This window comes from Equus przewalskii, chromosome 7 (genome assembly GCF_037783145.1).
Source record: "Equus przewalskii isolate Varuska chromosome 7, EquPr2, whole genome shotgun sequence".
NCBI classification, from domain to species: domain Eukaryota; kingdom Metazoa; phylum Chordata; class Mammalia; order Perissodactyla; family Equidae; genus Equus; species Equus przewalskii.
The window spans coordinates 80,652,649-80,671,714 of NC_091837.1; the positions used below are offsets into that span (position 1 = coordinate 80,652,649).

General features: G+C 40.7%; 1 long non-coding RNA gene across 1 annotated transcript; it reads left to right on the forward strand.

Annotated features, from left to right (window-relative positions):
- Window positions 1-1,702: 1,702 nt before the first annotated feature.
- Window positions 1,703-3,971, forward strand: LOC139084880 (uncharacterized). The gene is made up of 3 exons (XR_011542815.1): window positions 1,703-1,830; window positions 3,365-3,489; window positions 3,832-3,971. It is a non-coding gene; the product is annotated as an uncharacterized lncRNA (long non-coding RNA).
- The last annotated feature ends 15,095 nt before the right edge of the window (window positions 3,972-19,066 follow it).

Here is a 19,066-nt window from a genome sequence, read left to right on the forward strand (position 1 = left end):
TAAATGCTTCCCTATGATAACCAATACTATGGTGAACATTCTTGTACATATATCTTTGAGAAGCGGATTAAATTTCAGTGACCAAAATCTAGAAGTGGAATTCCTAGGTCAAAGTTTCTGTACATATTTAAGACTTTTCATACATGTTACTAAATTCTCTTCCAGAAAAACTGTGCAGTTACCCTGATTCCAGCCCTAATGAGAATGTGCCTTTTCCCACGCCCTCACCCAGGATACCGTACTTGGGAGAACCTGACCTGTTCTCGGTCTTTCATTCACTGGTTCCCAGCTTGCCCTAGGACAACCTTTCTGGTGTTCGAGCAATATTGTCATGTCCCTCCAATGTGTCCTCCTATTTAGACTTAACATCCCTCCAGTGGGGATTAATAAATTATTGTCAACCTGGCACCTGGCAGATCAATAGTTCTGTCCTTGATCTTATACTGCTCAACATTCTAATAGATGATTTGAAGGAAGCTATAAAAAGCAGCCTTGCAAATTCTGCTCAACATTTAGTGCCTACCAGATGCCAGGCATGATGCCCTGTTCTTAGGACATAAATATAAACGAGCTCTCTTCCCTGACCTGGAGGAGCTCACAGGACTATCCACAGCCAGGAGTGTATGATGGGGCTGGACCTGGTGATTTCCAGCTTGGCACACGCAGTAAATGATAGCACTTGTGCCTGAGAGCGCCAGCACCCTGATCCCTTTCATAGCACTGCAGCTCGCTGATTGGGAGACTCTGCTCCAGTCAACAAATGGACATTGAGCACCTTCTGCGGTCAGGCCCTGTGATCCAGAACAGTCCCCTAGAAATTATTTTTTCAAGTGTTATGCCATTTCCCCCAGGATGGCCACAAGCAGAAACATGTTTCCAATACACTTGGACCCAAGTGTTCTCTGGCTTAACTATGCCTCTCCCTCCTTGGTTATTTATTTTCTCTGACAATTTCCCAAGAGAAGTTTTGGCTGGCTGATATAAAACCAAAAGCATTTTGAAGAGTTTTAGGACTCAAACACATTAACCTTAAAGGGAGATAAGTTGCTTCAAATCATTTTGGGAGCAGAATGAGGCAGTGCATAAATACCTAAGACGGTAATTCCAAAAGTCCGCTGTGAAATATAAATTAGTCTGGAATAGAAAAAGAAATGCTCCAAACTCTAAAACATGCAGCACTTGGTGATTGACAGATGATTCTGTTTCTAATATTAAACATCCAGAAACTTCTCAACTGTACTCTGAGATCACCTCACCCCTACATCCTATTTCCTCCTGTGCCGTAACAGGCAGGTCTTAGGTTCATTTTATCCTCAGAGAAAGTAGGTGTGGCACACACCAGGAAATCCTTGTTGTTTGACAGGACTTGAAGAAGAAACAGCCTCTCTCCATTGTGAGACTTCAGGCCAGATGTCCTAGCTGGGCCAGAAGGACCTAGAAAATGTTACCATACTTTGAACTGTTGGGTGTTGGATACCAAAATCAATGGCCCTTCTTTCCCGAGAAGTACAATCAGCTCATGACTGGAAGAGAGAAATAATGGAGCATGCCTTATTCTAGTTCATATTTATATTTTAATCTTTGGATTGGTGCCTGACATTTTGCTCGATGTCACAATTGCTCGCGGTTGATTGGAGCAGAACAGTTGATCTTTGCCTCTCGATTGTTCTATGAACCATGTCCTGCTCACTACAGTTCAGGGATTGTGCTAGGGGTTGGCTTTGCCTTCTTCTTGCTCTCCTTTCTGGAACATTGTGGCTAAGAGGGAGAGAAACATTGTGCCTGCCTCCTCCCTGCACCGGGTCACTGCCATGTGGAGTTACCAACACTGTAAGTTTTCATTTTCCAAATCAACTTCTGTCCATACACTCCACAAACAGCCACACCTTTGCCTCCCCCTGGGCCTAGAGGTGCACACACCGGCAGTGCAGGGAGATCCACTCAGGAGGATGGCGAAAGGGGAACGCCTGTGCAGGCCCTGGCAGTGGGCTGGAGGCCATTTCAGCAGGGAGTTCCAGGGCCCTGGGGCCCCAGAGCGTGGTTTGGAAGGGGGAGCACTGTGCAAGTCTTAGGTAAGCTGCCTTAGCCTGTGGGCTCCTTGTCCCACGAGGAGGGGCCTGGCCGAAGGTGGCCACAAGGGGTCCGCTAAAGCAGACAGCCCAGCACAGGGGCACCACTTGTTTGGGCCTGTGGGCCATACTGCACACACACACAGACTCCCTCTCTCTCTTTCTTCATTCCTCCCTCTTCCTCTTTTTTTCTATATTTAAGTTTGTACTGAGATAATCGTAGATTCAAAATAACATAGAGGGGCCGGCCCGGTGGCACAGCGGTTAAGCTCACATGTTCCGCTTCTCGGTGGCCAGGGGTTCGCTGGTTCGGATCCTGGGTGCGGACATGGCACTGCTTGGCATGCCATGCTGTGCTAGGCGTCCCACATATAAAGTAGAGGAAGATGGGCATGGATGTTAGCTCAGGGCCAGGCTTCCTCAGCAAAAAAAAGAGGACTGGCAGTAGTTAGCTCAGGGTTAATCTTCCTCCAAAAAAAAAAAAAAAAGAAAAGAAATAATATAGAACTTGGACGTGTTAGCTGGAGTTACCACATACCTATGTGAAAGGTCCTTTGTGGAATATGATGAGGAGAGCAATAGGGACAGACCCCTGGCGGGGGAGGGATTCTAAATGGGAACCTGCTTTCCATGTCATTAAGCAGTTATGTTTGTCAAGGAAGGAGGATGTAACATGTCATTTAACAGTTTGTTAGCCTGATTTTTGACTTTTACGTATTTAGACATATGGTATGCAGGCCTCGCTTTGCACCTTTGCTCCACATCCCTGCAAAGGTTAGGGGTGGGGCTAGGGCTACAAGGGGGTTATTCCTCAGTTAATTACCCCTAGAGACAGTCTGAAACCGAACTAGAACAGCCTTTGAGGTCCCAGAAAAGGTCTAACCCTCCCTTGGAGAGCCTTCTAAGAGTCTGGCAGCCAGAGGAAGGAGTACGCTAGGAGTATGGGGACGACGTGTGGAAAACTAGGGTCTGGGAAAAGATTCTCTTGGTAAGACTGAAATGAACTCTTGTTCCCTTGGGATAAATGATCCTTGTTCAGTAAACTGGTCTATTTCTCTGCTTTCGTGTTTTCTTCTTTGTTCTTGTTCTTTTGGGATTTCCCTTAGCATCCTAGTAAAATTCCATATGAAGAACTCCTGTACGTCTTGGCTGAGCTGAGAGGCGAAGGCAGATGTACACTTGTGGACTTGACTGCCTGGGGAGCTCAGACCCTGGGACCAGGACACAGCTGGGAGAGCCGGGGCGGGTGGAGCCCTGGAAACGTTTTGCATCCTCTGCTACCTTGCCCTTTACAGGACTGACTGAGGACCCAGCACGTTCAGCAAGGCAGAGCCTTTTCCTGTGCCACCCTAACGACCAGATAATGTTTGTCGAATGAATGAACAAAAGTCTGCATCTAGCATGGTACACCAAGTAAACGGTAAATTGTTGAGTTAAGGGGTTATTTTTAAGCATTTTAATTAATTATTATTAATAATTTAATTAACAATAAATATAAACAATATAATTATATAAATAATATAAGCATACATGTAATAAAATTAAAATATAATTAATAACAAATAAGTTAAACTTTAAAAAGTAAATAATAAATTATTTAGACCATTTGATTGAACTTATTTGAACTACATTTACTCCTAGAAAGTTTGACCACTCTGTCTAAAGAGAGAGAAAAACAAACTGTTATGTTTCCAAGCTGAAAATAGGGGGATGATTTAAAACAGCTTGAAGCAAATGCATCATAATTTCTTCCTGGTTTTAGCATACAGAGCGCGGTGTTCTGAACTGTTTGCAGTGTCTTTGATGGATCTGCCCTTCTTTAAGATGTTTACTTGTGTTTGTGGAACAAGTTCATCCACCAAGATGAGAACCATGGCTTCTGGGACAGGTCTGCCAAGTGAGGGTGGTCAGGTTGTCTCTATTTATTTCAAATTCTCGAAAAGGTCCCTCGATTATTGTTTCAGCATATGTGTTTGTACATTTATGCTTACTGTTAACAGCTCTACTTTTTTTTAACCGATTTACCAAGCACTGAGTATCTGACCTTTGGACAGCATGTACTGACACGTTACCATGACTGCCCAAGGCGGGCTGCAGCCCATTCTGACATGTGTTTGTCCACACCAATTCAAAATGATAAGACACATAGATCAGTGGAATGGAATCAAGAGGCTAGAAATAAACCCATACATGTATGGCTAAATGACAAGGGTGCCAAGACAATAAAATGGGGAAAGAATTGTCTTTCAACAAATGGTACTGGAACAACTAGATTTCCACAAGCAAACGAAGGAAGTTGGACCTCTATTTTACAGCAGATATAAAAATCAACTCGAAGTAGATCAAAGACCTAAATTTAGAAGCTAAAACTATAAAACTCTTAGAAGAAAACATAGCAATAAATCTTCCTGACCTCAGATTTGGCAATGGATTCTTAGAAATGACATACAAGTACAAGCAACAAAAAAGAAAAAACAAACTGGACTTCATAAAACTTAAAAACTTTTGTGCATCAAAAGACTATCAAGGGGCCGGCCCCATGGCCAACTGGTTAAGTTTGAGCGCTCCGCTTCTGCGGTGCAGGATTTCACCGGTTCGGGTCCCTGGGGCGGACATGGCACCGCTCAGTGGGCCACGCTGAGGCTGCATCCCACATAGCACAACCAGAAGGACCCACAACTATGTACCAGGGGGCTTTGGGGAGAAAAAGGAAAAAGAAATTAAATCTTTAAAAAAAAAAGAATTACCATATGATCCAGCATCCTAGGTATGTATACCCCAAAGAATTTAAAACAGGCACTCAAACAAATATGTTTACACAAATGTCCATTATGGCACTACTCACAGTAGCTAAAATGTGGAAACAACCCACGTGTCCATCAACGGATGAATGGATAAACAAAATGTGAACTATCCATACAATGGAATATAATTCAGCCATAATACTACCACGTTACATGCTACCTTCTACAATGTGGATGAACCTCCAAAACATTACGCTAAGAGAAAGAAGCCAGACACAAAAGGTCACATATTGTATGCTTTCCATTTGTATGACTTGTCCAGGATAGGGAAATCGATAGAGACAGAAAGCAAATTAGTGGTTGCCAGGGGTTGAGGGGTGGGAGGAATGGGGAGTGATTGCTTAATGGGTACATGGTTTCCTTTTGAGGTGAGGAAAATGTTTCAGAACTAGATCAGAGGTGATGGTTACAATATTGTGAGTGTACTAAATGCCATTGAACTCTGTGCTTTAAAATGGTTACCTTCATGTTATGTGAATTTTACATCCGCACAATAAAGGGAAAAAATGACAATAACCAGGCCCTGGCTCCTCTCCCACATACCTCTGTGGAGCCGCCTCCGTGGGAATGAGCCCCAGTCCCCACACACTGTCAGGTGAGTCCTTCAGGTGCTAAGCCAGTCCTCTAGGGGCAGGAAGCACGGGGCAGCCCCGTCTTCCCACTTACTGGGGCTTAGGAAGAAGTCACACAGGCCAGGACAGTTCCTGATCTCCCTGTGTCCCCCTCCTCATCATCCACCCAGCCCTCTGCTAAGCAAATCTTGGATGTTGTACTTAGACTGGCTACATAATTTGTGGAGCTTAGTGCAAAGTGAAATTGCAGGGCCCTCTGTTAAAAGATTGTTGTAAATTTCAAGATGGCAATAGCAGAGCATTTACACCAGCACAGGGCTCTTTTCTTCTGAGCGTGGCGTCCTATCTGCACAGGTCAGGCACCCGGGTGGTACCCTGTCCCTGTCTCCTGTTCCTGGCTCCATCACTGTCACCTTATGGCAATACAGACTCCTTCTCTGGTAATGATGAATGGTTGTATCCCATCCCAGCTGCCTTGGACCACTCAGCTGTCCCCGAGGAGCCATCTTCGCAAGCCAGATCAGTTAAAAGTCCTCCCAGCCTTTCCCCTCTTGGCCTCTCCCTCACATTCCTTGGGACTCAGTTTGCCTGAGCCTTCAGTGGACCCTGCAGAAACTTTGGCTGCTATGAGAACTCACTATATGGACGAGAGAGATGTGGCCCTGAATGTGAGGTGACTGGGAGGAAGCATGGCACGACTGAGGCCCTGTGCCAGTGGAAGAGCTTGATGATCCCTAAAGTCCCTCAAGCCCTGAGACTCTATATTTAGTCTACGCTGACACGTACTATCACCCCTATTTTCACCGATGAGTAAACTGAGACTCAGAGAGGGTAAATGACTTTAGCAAGGTCACACAGCTGGTTATGTGTTTTATTTCAAGTACAAATGTAACTTAGAAAAATTTAAGACATTTGTTTCTTTTACTTTTGGCAATACTGGCTCATAAATAGTTACCTGCTAGGACTCTGTTAAGATCAGGGCTCTTTTTTTTAAAAAGCTTTGCTGGCTAGGTTTCAGTTTCGTTTCATTTTCTTTCTATCACTTGAGTTTCAGTTCTGTTTCTCAGGATATTCTCTTCCCCTTGTTAGTGGTATTATCTGATCCTATTTGTTATTATTGTTCCTTTGTGCTCTTTAACCTGATTAAAATATGCCAGTATTCAAAGGCAGGTATTTCTAAACAGAAAGTTTAAACAGATTTAAAGTTTAGTGCCCAGCAAATGTAGTCTAGCTTTAAGCAAAATACATTTACTTTATTAGTCGCATGAATTTGCCCAACAGCTGCCCCTGTCTAGGTATCCATGGCCTAACTTACCCAGTCTGTAAGTTCCTTGATGTGAAAAGGCCACCAAAAATCTCTGACACCCTGACCAACCTAATGGGAAGGAGCCATACCCAGTATTTCTGCTTTTGCTGGAGAGAGCACTGATTGAGAACTTCTGAACTGGCTGGTATCCTGGCCGTGAAGTGGAGGAAAGGAGCCTGGGAGTTCCCTCATTCACAGCTTCTCTCGACTCTATCGAAACCCAAACAGCCCCAGGACTCCATGGGACAACAGGGCCTGGGAAGTTTGAGGAAAGGACTCAAAAGAGGGAGCACATGGTTAGGTCACTCTTCAGTCTTGACAACACTTAGAGAAAAAAAGAAGATTGAACTTCTATTTAGACAAGCACGAAATCACTAAGATACTTGAACTCTAAACATTTTCTGCTTGAAACTTAAATCCTTGATGCCCCTATATATGAAATTACATTCTTTTCCACTCCAAAATTAATATAAGCTCAATTTTGGCAATTAGGAAAACAGGAAAAGAGTAGAAAGAGAAAGATAAAAATTTAAATTGCAATTCTGCCATTAAAAGGTAACTAACTCCTCTTAGCATCGTGGTATATTTCCTCCATTTCTTCTTTTTTTCTATTCATATTTTTGCATGTTGTTTTGACCATGCTATACGTAAAATTTTACATTCTGATTTTTTCACTTAACATTATATTATAGCATTTCTCTGTGTTGATCCAAATTTTACCAACTACATTTTTAATGGCTATATGATCTTCCCTCGTAGATATATAATGTATGTGCCCATTCAAGGGTTTTTTTTCTTTTTCTGATGTAGGATTATTTCTTTAGGATACATTCCCAGAAATAGATATACTAAAAGGTACAAAAAATTTTAACGTTCTCGATACATATTGTCAAGTCACTTTACAAAATGCTTATTGTAGTTTACACTCTAAAGTAGCCTGTTTACTGTAAATGTTCCTTGTAAAAATCAGCTACTTAAAGTTGTCTGAAGCAAATATTCTGTTCAAAGCAGTTTGCTACATATCTAACTTATACAAAAATGTCCTTTATTTTACCTATGCCTCTGAAAGGTTTTTAGCAGTCCACTAATATGACCACATTTGAATCTAAAAATTAAGCATTAATTAGTTTACTTATGTGACACAGAGGCATAAAGAGAAGTACAAAATGTGGTCCATGTCCCGTAAGATAGACAAGCATTATACACAGAAAAATACAGGGGAGAAAACAGGGTCGCTGAACTGGATGATGAGTGCTACGGTAGCTCAGAGGGAGATGAGACTCTTGGGAACTGGGCTGGTTGGGGAGACTGGTTCGTTATTTTCCTCTGGAAGTGGTAGAACCTGACACAGAAGTGTGGTAAGACAGATAAATACAGACGAGGTGAGGAGAGCCTTCTAGACTGGGAAAACAGGATTTACAAAGATGGTTCATTTAAATATTAGGAAGTGAGGAGACAGTAGGCTAAAATTTGCAAGTATTGTAGATTATATTTGTCCACTAAATTCTCATGTTCCATTTCCTGATTTGTATTCAAAGAAGTCAGTCTACATAAGCTCATGCGATTTGCTAGAAGAGAACTTAGCTCAGCCCAGTATCTCCCATAGCCTACATTTTGCCAAGGAGAAAGTGGACATTAGTGAAGGATTAGAAGGTTTGTGTCCTAATTCCTAGGACAGTGCTGTTTTTACTGGGTCCGACACTCAGGTGCACCATATGGGAATCTGACAGAGACCAGAATTATTTAATGGTTTATATTTATATGTTTACAAACACACACACACACACACACAGCATTCTTACAGAGCCTGGGAAAATAATGGAGGGGAAAATCCAGGTAAGAGTAATGTAGACGTGAAGAGGTAACTGAGTTTTGAACAGCTTCAAAGGCTATTTCCATACCTGTATTAGGATATTTTGTGTGGCATGATTAATGGTATAACTAACTATTGGAACGATTTGTTCCAATAGTATAGTTAAAGAAAGTCTAAAAGATAATCATCATATAAATTAGACTTTTTCTTTAACCCTTACTACACAGAAGTCATTCTGCTAAATTTTATAAGGAATGCAATAAATAATAAGGTGGAGGAATAGCCCCAAGCAACTCACAATTTAACTGAGGAAATAAGATATAGAAACATATATCCACAAGTGCAAAATTATTTGATACAGACAACTTTTGTATAACTTCTATTACTTAATCAGTGTCTTACAAAGAGTGGGCACCCAATACATATTTGCTAAATGAATAAATGAAGGAAGGAGAAAAAGGCCATTTCTAGGTGGGATAGCCATGGGAGAGTTCCTGAAACAGTAGAGATTTGAGCTTGGTCCTCAAGGATGGTTAAGATTTAGAAAAGTGGAGAAGATATAAGAAATATTCCAGACAAGAAATAAAACAGAAACCTGGGGCCGGCCCAGTGCCTCAGCGGTTAAGTGCGCATATTCCACTTCGGTGGCCCGGGGTTCGCCGGTTCGGATCCCAGGTGTGGACATGGCACTGCTTGGCAAGCCATGCTGTGGTAGGCGTCCCACATATAAAGTGGAGGAAAATGGGCACGGATGTTAGCTCAGGGCCAGTCTTCCTTGGAAAAAAGGAGGAGGATTGGTAGCAGTTAGCTCAGGGCTAATCTTCCTCAAAAAAACCCAAAAAACAAAAAAACCAGAAACTTGATGTGCCTGTTCTTGACAAGTTAGATAAATATGTTCTCTGATTGCTAAAAACTAACTTTCCAAAATGGATAAATATGGTATAACCAGGTGTATGTACATAGACACAGCATAAAATTAACAGTTTCTCTCTCCAAGAGGTAATTTTAGGCCACAGAAAAATATATATTCTATACGATAGCATTGAAAAGTAAAGAAATTATTTGTCCTCCAAAAAGTAAACACAACTAAAGGAAAACAACACCCTAGAAACTTTTCTATTGTTGTAAACTAGAACAGTCAGGAATGGAAAATATACCATTTCCCGAAATGTCTAAGAGATATTAATGATTTGTGATCACACAGACACAAAATGCTGGTGGATGCTGATTCTCTCCTGGTGTAAAAGGCAGTAAGCTCAGTTCTGTGTGACTGCATGGGAGCAAAGGTGTTGCAAGTATACACAGATTGCTCATTCTGCACACAATACCTTTGCCCAAAATAAGCGTCTGCACCTTTTATACAGTGAAAGAATTAGAGCTATTATTCTAGGCACTATTCCCTAAAACACAAAGGCTTTCTTTCGTCTTTCAAGAATTTTAAACTATAAGAAGAGCCATGCGCTACTCACAGATGTAGAACACATATAGAGTTTTTGTTATAATTTTCTTTCTTCATCAAAAGCATTTGTGTTTTTTGAATGAAAAGGGGCTTAGCAGTTATTTAATCTAAATTCTGAAAGTTGTTTGTAGGTGAATGTAGATATACAACAACACAGTGTAAAGGGCAGGGGTGGGGGAAGTGTTCACACTCCCTATAAATGGCAAATGAGCCTATATATGAACCTAAGCAGTGGTAAGTGAACCTGTATATACCAAGGTTTCTACATTCTGCATGAAGTGGAAACAACTTTAACTAAAGCAGACTGTGAAAAGTTACGGATGTATATTGTATCGCTATAGAAACCATTGGGAGGGTGGGGAGGCAGTGGCAGGATTGCCAGAATGACTGAGGGCGAAGCACAGCAAATCCTTTTCCCAAAAAGCAACTATAAAATTGGACAAAACCATCAAAAACAACCATTTCAGTACTCTGTAAATTGACCAAAGTCATACAACAAGTTGAGAAGAATTTATTGAAGATAAACTACTGAACTTCAGCAAGATCAGTGGAAGTCTGTGGTGTCTTAGCCTGGGGCTGCTTCTGTCTACTCCTTCCCCCAGGTCCATGTGAGATAGTTCTACTCAGGCAGAGTAGGTGATGAGAGGCAGCTGCCAGAGGGGGCTGAATCCAGCAACATATAAAAAGAGTTGTCCATTAGGACCAAGTGGGATTTATTCCAGGAATGCAAGGTTGGTTCAACATCTAAATATTTAATATAACAATAGAATAAAGTACAAAAAACTGCATGATCACCTCAAAATACCCAGGAAAAGCATATGACAAAATCCAATACCTAGTCATGATAAAAACTCTTAGCAAATTAGGAATAGAAAGGAACTTCCACAATCTAATAAAAGGCATCAATGAAAAATGTATAGCTAACATCATACTCAACGGTGAAACCACTGAAGTTTTTCCCCGCTAAGACTGGGAATAAGGTAAGGATGTCCACTCTAACCACTTCTATTCAACACTGTACTAGAAATTTAGCCACTGCAAACAGGGAAGGAAAAAAAGGCACACTGATCAGAAAGGAAAAATTAAAACTTGCCTTTATTCAGAGACTCATGGTCTGAAGTCACAGACTCATATATAGCAAATCTTACAGAATACACACATGGACAACTACCAGAATGAACACGTCAGCAAGGTGTGGGATACAAGATCAGCATACAAAAATCAATTGTATTTCTATATACTAGCAATGAACAATTCAAAAATAGAATTAAGAGGGGCCAGCCCCGTGGTTGAGTGACTAAGTTCGCACGCTCTGCTGCTGAGGCCCACGGTTTCGCCGGTTTGGATCCTGGGCACGGACATGGCACCAGTCATCAGGCCACGTTGAGGCAGTGTCACACGTGCCACAACTAGAAGGACTCACAACTGAAAATACACAACTGTGTGCTGGGGGGCATTTGGGGAGAAAAAAGCAGAAAAAAAAGATTGGAAATAGTTGTTAGCTCAGGTGCCAATCTTTGAGGAAAAAAAATTTTTAAAAATTAAAAATAAAGTAAAATTAAGAAATCAATATAGTCTTAAGTTAAAAACGTAGCATGTCCAAAACTACAGGGTATGATATATATACTCTGCACAAATATATACACATATGTGTGCATACTCACGCACATACAATCACAGGAAAATATTGGAAATGAATTGTATAGTAGCTACCTACAGGCAGTGGAATTACGGCCAATTTAAAATTTTTTATTTTAGGGGCCAGCCCTGCGGCCGAGCGGTTACGTTTGTGTGCTTTGCTTTGGTGGCCCAGGGTTTTTGCCAGTTCAGATCCTGGGCACGGACTTGGCACCGCTCATCCAGCCCATGCTGAGGCGGCATCAACTAGAAGGACCCACAACTAAAGTATACAACTATGTACTGGGGGGCTTTGGAGAGAAGAAGGGAAAATAAAGTCTAAAAAAAAAATTAAAATTTTTTATTTTAATCGAATTTTTTTATTAATCAAATTTTTAGTAATGAACATGTGTGGCTTTTTTGGTCAGGAAACAAATGGTAAACATTATTTTAAATTTTTTCAGTCCTTGAATTGAAAGTATTTTGACTTATCTAGATGGTATAGTAGTTGCAAATGTAGTTTTGGGGGCCAATCGGGGTTAGAATCATGACTTAGTCACTTTCTAGTATGAGACTTTGGCTTAACTTCTCAGTCTCAGTTTCTTCATCTATGAAAGAGTGTAAGTTTAAAGACTGTTATGAAGATTAATAGAAACGGTGTAAAGTGGTTAGTGCAACAGCACACAATTCAGTACTCAATAAATGGTCTTTATTATAGTTGGTGTTGCTCTGTTTAGAAAGATGTATTCTTTGCTGTGGGGAAACGATTCTTTGCTCCTGGCTGTTGTTTCTTTGTTCTGCCTGACTTCTTCAAGTCATTAGAATAGGGAACACGCTGGCCAATAAGGATTAGGTGGAGCTGGAGATGATCATACAACTCTTTGCATTATTAGAGCATTCAGTTGCTATATGACATCAACTCTCAAGGTCACTGCTCAAGTTCACAGGCAGGATGTGCTCAAGAGATGAATTGTGGTGCAGCCATGGCCAGAGCTGTCCCAAATGTGGAGCAGAAGCAAGGATGAGGCCACAGGATGGTTTTCCTCCTTGTCACTGGACGTTGAATACTTGTGAGACCTTGTACCCAGAGGGCTAGGTGTGGAAGCAGAAAGAGCGCTGCGGGAGGGGTTTTGAGAACTGATAATGTGTATACAAGTCTTAATTTAGCACCATGCAGTCATCTCCTCCATATGGCTCACTGCCTGAGTCACCAAGTGAAGCCCAAGACTCCTCAGAGGTTAGAAGTCAGGAAATGACAATTCAGTCAAATTTCTTCTATCATTTCTAACCCTTCTAGCATCATCACCCAAAGCCTTCTGACAGAACTGATAGAATCGAAATGGTTCTGTAGGTCATCCAAATTTCAGTAGCAACAGTGACATACAACATGAGTTTGCTAACTTACATAAGCACAGTTAAATCTGAAAAACAGTAAACCTATGTAGATGGAATCTTAATGTCTGGCCTTAGTTTACATTTCTGTAAAATAAAACTGTTCCCATGCCTTTCGTGATAGTGAGGTATTTGAGACTTATGAAAAACCTTTTGGGTTGTCAATGTTGATGGAACGCTTTAAATACAAATATTGCATGCAAGAAAAATAAACTTTGACTTGAGGTTTAATAGCAAAATAAATATTTTTGAATATTTCAAGTACAGTCAGACTATAAAACCAGTGTTCTGATGTGTTGATATGCTCTGAGATAAATGCGGCAAGAGTATTGTTTAATTTAGGTGATATTTGCTTAACTCGTGTCTGCAGAGTCCCATCATAATCAGTTGAAAAAGTGAAAAATAAAACAAATATTTTTCTACATCATAAACAAATTGGATGGTTTTTAATTGAATAGTCTTTAAGTGAACTAAATAAATCTACCATTTATTTCACCATAATTTAAATGTAATTTTTGTTTTAAAAATAAATTTGTTAAAAAGTTAGTTAAATCTTACATAGCATCAGTTGTTTATGGGGTTTAAGCATGAATCTTTAGTATGTATTTTCCTCTGTACATAAAGGTTTGTAACCAGTCCTCTAAAGTTGATAAGTAATATCTAAAATTTTATAGAGTTTAAAAACAATTCTTCCACATAGTTTTTTTCCTGAGAAAGTATTCTTGAAATGGTGTTGTTTGGGTCTAAATGATTATTTAAGTTTACGCAGTGTATAAATTAAAATGACGTCAAAGAGCAAGAAGAGCAGGCTGTCCAAGGCCCCATATATAGGCCAGCATCCAAGAAAGTGATCTTATTTGTTTACCCAGAATTGATAAGACCCAGGGGATGTGACCTCTCTAGCTAAACTTAGAAGGGACCTGCAAAGCACAATGTCAATGTATTCATTTCAGTGAGAGATATCCCTTTCTTGGGAGTGGGTTATATGTCTCCATTCTCCATGGTGTCCTGTCTCCCAGCATTAAGTCAATGAGAAACTGAATTGCTAATCAAACGGTTGGATTCTGAATCAGAATCATAGTGTGATGCTTGTCTGGTGTCAGAGATTTTTCATGAGGGTGAGGGAAAAGCCCAAAGAACTAAGTCTTCTCCAGGACAGAGTATTTCTCTCTAGTGATGGGAAAGTGATATCCACCCAATACAATGGCTGTTTACATTGAAAAGTTCTGCATCAACCTTAACAAATGCATTGGCTGTCCATTCTTTCTATTTTATTATCTTTAATTTTTTTTCATTTTTCCTATTTTAGTTTATAAGCAGCCTTCTTAAATTCCTTTCAGAAGAAGGCAGGTAATAAAAGAATAATTAATTAAGATAATTTAATTACAATGCACCCCACATGGAACATCATCCTCCTGGTACTTCGCCATGGTTTCATGTAGTCCAGTTCCAGTGGGATTATTTTGCACCCTTCTTTGGGAATGTTTCTGTCCAAAGATGACCTTGCTTGCATTTGGCTGCATCCCAGGTGTCCTTCAGAACACATTGACAAACTGGCTCCTGGGGCACCTTCTGACTCTGCAAGCCATTACAAGTTGATTCTACCCAGCTTCACTCTCTGATTTTTTGGAAAGGTCAATATACTGAGGAAACAAATTCAGAAAAGCAGTTCTCTATTAAGCTGCTATGTTCCTTACAAATGTTATTATTCTGTTTTCTATATAGTTTTAAGGGGACTTGGATTAATGTCTTGTCCCATTTACAAAACCAGTTAAACCACTTTAAACGTAGTAAACTGCATTCATAACTTTAATATATTTTATTTTTTATTCATTCTGTGGATGTGTATTGGTGATCTCCATTTTTTCCAGTTTATTTTGAAAAGAAAAAATCGCACCTACAGAAAGCTGAAATAGTACAATATTTGCCCATATACCCTTCACCTAGATTGGTCTGTTAATATTTTGCCACGTTTGCTTTATTTCTCTCTATATAACTTCTAAATTAAAAAAAATAAGTTGTAGATATCATGACATTTCAACCTTCAGTGTTTCAGCATGGACAATGGAAAACAAGGGCATTTCTCTATCTATGCACAATGTCATTATCTCACCCAAGAAAGTTAGCACTAATACAGTAACCATATCTAAAAAGAAGTCCAGGGTCTGGCCCCATGACCGAGTGGTTAAGTTCGCACGCTCTGCTGCAGGCGGCCCAGTGTTTCGTGGGTTTGAATCCTGGGCGCGGACATGGCACTGCTCATCAAGCCACGCTGAGGCAGCGTCCCACATGCCCCAACTAGAAGGACCCACAACGAAGAATATACAACTAGGTACCGGGGGGCTTTGGGGAGAAAAAGGAAAAAAATAAAATCTTTAAAAAAAAAAAAAGAAGTCCATATTCAGATTTACCTAATCATCCCCAAATTGTCTTTTAGAGTTTTTTTTTTGAAATCCAGGATCCAGTCATAGATTATGAATTGCATTTGATTGGCATGTCTCTTTAGTTTTCTTTAATCGAGAACAGTCTCCTGCCTGTGTTTGCTTTTGCGACATTGATATTTTTGAAGGTTTAGACCAGCTGTCCCACAATCCAGTCCCACAATAATATCCCACAATCCAGATTTATTTCCTCATGATTAGAGTCGATGCAAACATTTTGACCACAATACTGCAAATAGGGTGCACTGCCAATGACATTCACGGCATAAGGAAGAATACTAGATTGTCCTGTGTTGGTGATGCTCATTGTGGAGACATGGTGAAGGCGATGTCTGTCAGATTTAGCCATGTAAAAGTACCTCTCCTCCCTTTTTATTAAGCAAGGTGTTAATTTTCAGAACATGTGAATGTTTCTCTTCCCAAGAGTTTTTCACCCAGTGGTGAAAATGCCTGAATCAATTCTTACATGTGATGGTTGCAAAATGATACTTTTCTTCTCAATTTTTTAGATGGCCTTCTTCTGTAAAGAAGAGCTTTCCCTGCACCCCCCTCCACCTCCCTTTTTTTTTTTTGAGACCCCCCCTATGGACTTGGATTCTTCTTTTTTTTTTTTTTTTAAGATTGGCACCTGAGCTAACAACTGTTGCCAATCTTTTTTTTTTTTTTTCTGCTTTATCTCCCTAAATCCTGCCCCACCCCTGTACACAGCTGTGTGTCCTAGTTGCAGGTCCTACTAGTTGTGGCATGTGGGACGCCATGTCCCCGCCCAGAATCCGAACCGGCGAAACCCTGGGCCGCCACAGGGGAGCGCGGGAACTTAACCACTCGGCCACGGGGGCGGGCCCGGATTCTTCTTTTTATTCACTGATATCATCTTATTCTTTTTGATACTCAAATTCTGCCAGATTTGGCTGTGGGAGCCCCTTCACGTACCAATTTTATAGAATTTATTGGCTCTTGTGTCCTTTTTTTTTTTTGAGGTCACATTGGTTTATAACATTATATGAATTTCAGGTGTACATTACATTTCAACTTCTGTAGAGACTGCATCGTGTTCACCAGCAGAAGTCTAGTTGCCGTCTGTCACTGTGCACTTGTGCCCCTTTACCCCTTCTCCCTCCCTCGTGTTTCCTTTTGACATACTCCAATCATTCAGGATTTCTGAACAAAGTGGCAAGAAGCATGGTCTTTCCTAATTGGGTTACTGATAAAGATCTCTCCACAGAGCTGGCAAAGGTATCCCCCAAGCCACATAGGGTTTTTGGGAGAATGCTGGATACTTGAAAAAAATCAAGTTTCTTTTATGAAGGTGAAAGAGTAAGAGATGGTGGGTTTAAGCTGGTTGACAATCAACAGCTCACCATAATTTGACGTAACCATATATTTAAAGAAGTACACAAATTCAGCAAATTCCATTCCAGAGAACACTGCTGGAGCAGTGGTTATTTTTCTCTCTAGCAAGCCAACCCTCCGGGACTTCAATTCCACCTCTCCACGGGTCCCTAGAAGGCAATGTTGTCTTTTTGGGAGATAGCCCTTGCCTTTTTGAACAGTTGGGCAAAGTCTACTTGGAGACGTCTCATAGAAATAGGCAAGTGCCTAATGTCATCCAACTCCTTAATTTCTAACACAAGCCAGTAGCGTGAGGATTTTCCAAGCCAACTCACTTTAGAATCAAGTTTATTTCTGGACAGACTTCAAAGATTTGTGGATTTCAGGGTTTCTCAAACATTTCAATGTACAACTGGGAGAACGTCAGCAGCCTGGTCAATCTAAGTCCCCTGAACTTTTCTGACAAATGGAACCACAACTCCAGGGAGACTTTGAATTTAACCCAATGCCAGTCTTCCAGAAAAGTTGCCATACACCACAGTGTTGGGTGTGGAGTCCCAACTTACCAATGGGAATATTGTCACAGTGTCAATACTGATGATTTCTTTCTATCTCAAATCTTCTAGGGTGTTTTTGTAAACTTCACAAAAAATTTCTTAATTTTAAATATGCAATTTTTTCCTAAGTTGTGTATCAGTGAATAATTTACCTGTGTTGTTTGCAAGATCTTTAGACCAGCTTTTTAATCGTAATCTTTAAAGATAACTTAATATTTAATATCTCTCTTAAATATGTGACTAACTAAACAAAAATATGTGGTCTAACTAAACAAAAATTTATTTTTGAGGTATCTTAAACTCATGACAATTTAAGTGATTGAAACTACAGATTGTTAGAGCCAGTCCTGCCAGTAGAGCCAGTCCTGACGGCCTAGTGGTTAAACTTCAGCAGCCCAGGTTCACTTCCCCAGCCCAGGTTCACTTCCCAGTCTCAGAACCACACCACCTGTCTGTTAGTTGCCATGTTGTGGCAGTGGGTCACATACAAGAACTAGAATGACTTACAAGTAGGATATACAACCATGCACTGGGGCTTTGGGGAGGAAAAAAATGAGGAAGATTGGCAACAGATGTTAGCTCAGGGTGAATCTTTCCCCGAAAAAAAAAAAAATTAAAACAGAAAACTACAGATTGTAAGTACAATGACCTTGGACGCATGTTGGTTGATTCCCCAGCATCCATGTTTCCCTTCCTCTTTTCCAACAACCTGGGATTTTTGCGGGGGACCCACATAGTTCTGAAGAAGCTGACTCCGCTTCTTTGGCTCCCAGTGAATGATGAGGAATGGGTGTGTAACCTCAGCCAATTCAGTAAGAATGAATCTCAGGACTAGTCTGGCAATGTTGGGATGCACATGTTTTCTGTTCCCTGCAAGATATGAAGAAGAACTCAGGTGACCCCAGGATCTGTTGGCAGGTCTTTTGGTTCCTGAAGCATTATTCATTCATTTGTTTATTGAGCAAACATTTATTAACATCTACTTTGTTCTAGATGTTAAAATAAAAAATTGAATAAGACATGGTCACTGGTGTTAAGATATGTATATTCTAATGGAGGAAACAGGGAGCGTAACGAGACGGGGAGCAAATGGGCCAACATTCACAAAGACTGAGAGAACAAATTCTTGGTATAGATCAGATTGGCTGCTTCAGGATATCATTTGAGGTAGAAGTGGCTGTATCTGGGCATCCTGTTTATGGAGCTGATATCATTATTCATCTTCTCTGAACCATCCAACTAACTGTGGTTTTAGTGAAATTTCTTGTAGTAATCCAATTGCAAAAGGGAGGGTTGCAAAGTCTCCTCAATCCTCCATCACTGGCTAGTGTCTTAATCCAAAATGTAACATGAACTTGAAACCAGTCTTCTGGTTACATATAAATATTTGGACAGAAATGTCAATAATATCATCTTTCATTGTTAAAGAGGCAAATAAAAGAAAGTATATTGAATACGTATTAAACACCATATGGGGACAAGAGACAACTGCACTTTGTGTCCTTAAAGATGTCTTTTACAGGGGGCCGGCCCGGTGGCGCAGCGGTTAAGTTCGCATGTTCCGCTTCTCGGCGGCCCGGGGTTCGCTGGTTCGGATCCCGGGTGCGGACATGGCACTGCTTGGCAGCCATGCTGTGGTAGGCGTCCCACGTATAAACTAGAGGAAGATGGGCACGGATGTTAGCTCAGAGCCAGGCTTCCTCA